Source organism: Bidens hawaiensis, unplaced genomic scaffold (genome assembly GCF_021521415.1).
Source record: "Bidens hawaiensis isolate Kalapana, Puna unplaced genomic scaffold, B.hawaiensis_p1.1 tig00010985_1, whole genome shotgun sequence".
In the NCBI taxonomy this organism is placed as follows: Eukaryota; Viridiplantae; Streptophyta; class Magnoliopsida; order Asterales; family Asteraceae; genus Bidens; species Bidens hawaiensis.
Window position 1 is genome coordinate 89,710 of NW_027491850.1, and position 3,339 is coordinate 93,048.

Sequence of the window (3,339 nt, forward strand, 5' to 3'; positions counted from 1 at the left end):
TATAATTGTCTTTTTTATAAAAGTTCTGTCATGTTATAACTTATGGAGTATTAAGAAAAAGATTGTTAGGTTACAAGCAAAAACCAGGCTTTATTAGGCTGCCCAAAAGGTTTTATCACATTCATAAGAATCATTGATTTTTTGGGTACGTTATAATATTGTTATATACGTTGATATAATCGAATCATATCAACTCGCTTCTTTTTTGCTTTAGATGAGATTGATCATTTAGGTATACTGAGATTCTATAACTCATAACTTTAGCAGGATCGTTCATAAGATCAAATATTCTTTTTGTTGTTGAGAAAGATGATCCTATTTGTTGTGGAATTCAATTAACCAAGTGCATAATCATTTCATGTTTCCTATTAGAGTTTAATAACTTAACCAATCTAAGTGTTGTTAGAATTAGATATCGCATCATAAAATCATGTAACATAATCCACTTACACATGTTAACAAAAAATAAACACAACACGTTGATATTAAAGCATCTACAGTCAGGAAAATAAAACATACTCAACGCGGGAAGCGTGAGCAGAACCCTTACGTACAGATGATTAACCTTCCTCCCCCCCCCCCCCCCTCTCTCTCAGTTTCTTATGTGTCTACCAATGCATGTACAGACGAACTTTCCCTTGAAATCCCAAACCGTTCGTCGCTCTTCTACTCTACGCCATGATCACCTCAACCCACAGACCTCCGTACGTCCGTGGGCTTCGATCACAGTGTATGGTCCGATGATTTATGATGAAGACTGTGATTAATCCGATATAGCTTTTGTCTTTTAACCTAAATTAATTATTGGATATGACAACTCTACCTTCCCTTATCAATATTTACCTTGGCACATAAAATGATGAGTACATGGTAACAACTTTAACATATTAGCATAATGAAACAAAAGTTTCCTATTTCAAAGTACATCAGTATGCAAGCAATGCATACCCTATAAATTCTTATAATACAAAATGAGTCATGAACTTATTATCTCTTTAGAGAGAGAGAGAGAGTTGGTCACAGACTGAACAAGACATACTTGTACAGCCAGGCAAGACCAGACACAAGTTTCTTAAAACAAAACCTTTTTTCCTGCTGTAATAACATGCATACACACTCTACCTCTTTGTACCTGCAATATTATTCCCCCCTTGTCTCTTTTCTTCATTTGTCATCTTACCATCATCTCTATTTTATCCCTCCATTGATGAATTAGAACCAAACTTAAACATCTTTTGTTGAACTCCAAGAAAATCCCTTGTCAAATCCGAATCATTCACACCATTCTTTTGCTTCGAGTTCACCATCATCATCATTAACCCATCACCATTAATATCATGGCTCGATGATGTCATGACTCCGAACCCACTAGTATTCATATCTTGATTTGTACTTCTTGTTGACCCCATTTGAGCCGCCTTCTGTAACAATGCTGTAGCCGACATATGACTTACCGGCTGCTGCGGCACGGCGGCGCCACCGGTTGAAGTAGGGTAGTTAATATTATTATTATTATTATACACTTCATCTTTCAAAAACAACCCTGGATATGTTCCCGGTTCTTGACTTCCGTTAAACCATTGATTCATCTCCAATGGCAGCATGCCAACATTACTATTATTATTAATATTATTGGAACTTGAAGACCCCAAGAATGAAGAGTTACTAGGGTTTTCCAAATGTGGTTCACTCCCATTAATATCATTAATATTATTATCCAACCACATTGGTAATCTAGGTTTTTCTGAACTCGTTTCTAGATTAACTTCACCGAACATCCCGGGAAACCGCAACCCCTCACCGACACCACCGCCATTCATCATCATCATGTTATGTCGAAAGCTGAGATTTGCACTACTCGACATAATCGGAAAGGAAGCCATTCTTGAGTTTTCTTCGGTTAATGCATCACAAAATGCTCTATGCGTTATGAAGCTATCTTTCCTGTTATAATTAAACTCATGCAAATTAATCAACTTTTATTATCCTTATTAAATCTTTATGATCTAACAATATATCTATAAAGGGTGGGTCAGGTCAGCCATATACACACCGTATGACATCTAATCTCACACAGTTTTACGACTATTTACTGGTTTATGGTCAAAACAGTCGTCAGGATATTGGCCAGACCGTTTTGACCAGTAACAACTTTTTTGTTCAAAACTGCCGTCTGGGTATTTTGTGAAGAGCGGTGGTGTAGCTATAGCATAGCATGAAAGTAACATAATATTTACCTAGAAAAAAGTGTCCCGCAATCACACTTGTACTCTCTGGTACCACAAATTTTGCTATGAGCTTTCCAGTCTGACTGAACTGCGTACTTTTTGGAACACTTTTCGCACTTCCACTTCTTCTCCCCATGTTTTCGGCTAAAGTGCTTCTTAACTCCGGTTAGATCTCCGAGAGCTCGAGATGGGTCATGATGCACACAGCTTACCTCCGGGCAAATATAAACTTTTCTCTTCACAATTTCGTTTTTGTTTCTTTGCTTAAGCTTCCATGGCAGATTGTGTCCTCTTCTATGCAGCTGCAAGTTCTGGTCTCTTTGAAAACCCTTGTTGCATATTTCACATACAAATTGGTTCGTTGCCATTAGAGATCTTGGAGATAAAGCTATCACTTCTGCATCTGGATCTACACAAAAAGAGTTGTTAATAAGTTAATTAGTTTTGAACTTTTGATGAAACTGGATACATAATAATAATAATAATAATAACAGGTGTGCCAGGGAGATTACGCTTTCGTTTAGATGAATTTGAGGTATTAGGGTTAGGGTTTGAGATGGGATCTTGGATGAAAGCTGAAAGAGAAGATGGAGATGATAAAAAGTCTTCACCCGACATGTTTTATTATATATATTATTCAAGGAGATGAAAAACAATAGTGTTAAGAACAGGAAGAACACAGATGATGAGTATATATGATGATGATGGTATAGTAGGTTGTTGAAATGAAAGATGAAGACGGGTATGATGGATGATATATCTAAGTGGATTGAGTTAACTCAAAGTTTAGAATCTTTGTTGTTGATAAAAAGTCTGACGTAGATCTTTGTCAATGTTCTGAGTTTTGTTTGAATTGAATCTTGGTAGATGAAAAAACACACATGATAAGAGAAGAGAAAGAGGAGAATATATTTTGAGAGAGAGAGAGAGAGAGAGAGAGAGAGATGGGTTTATTAATCTTACACGGGTTGTGTTGAAAGTCTGTCAGACAAAGACTCTACTTGGACCCTATCTTTCCCCATCGCTGACTCACGAGCATAACAATTATATTTACTCCAAATCATGTTTTTTTACCGGTAAAATAACTCAGAATTATTAGAATCTTATCCGT

General features: G+C 36.5%; 1 pseudogene across 1 annotated transcript; it reads right to left on the reverse strand.

The window, feature by feature from the left end:
- Positions 1-1,193: 1,193 nt before the first annotated feature.
- LOC143536919 (zinc finger protein JACKDAW pseudogene) lies at positions 1,194-2,900 on the reverse strand (annotated as a pseudogene). The gene is made up of 3 exons (XR_013135961.1): positions 2,722-2,900; positions 2,238-2,639; positions 1,194-1,944 (listed from the first exon to the last, which is right to left on the reverse strand). The product of XR_013135961.1 is annotated as a zinc finger protein JACKDAW pseudogene (transcript).
- Between the last annotated feature and the right edge of the window lie 439 nt (positions 2,901-3,339).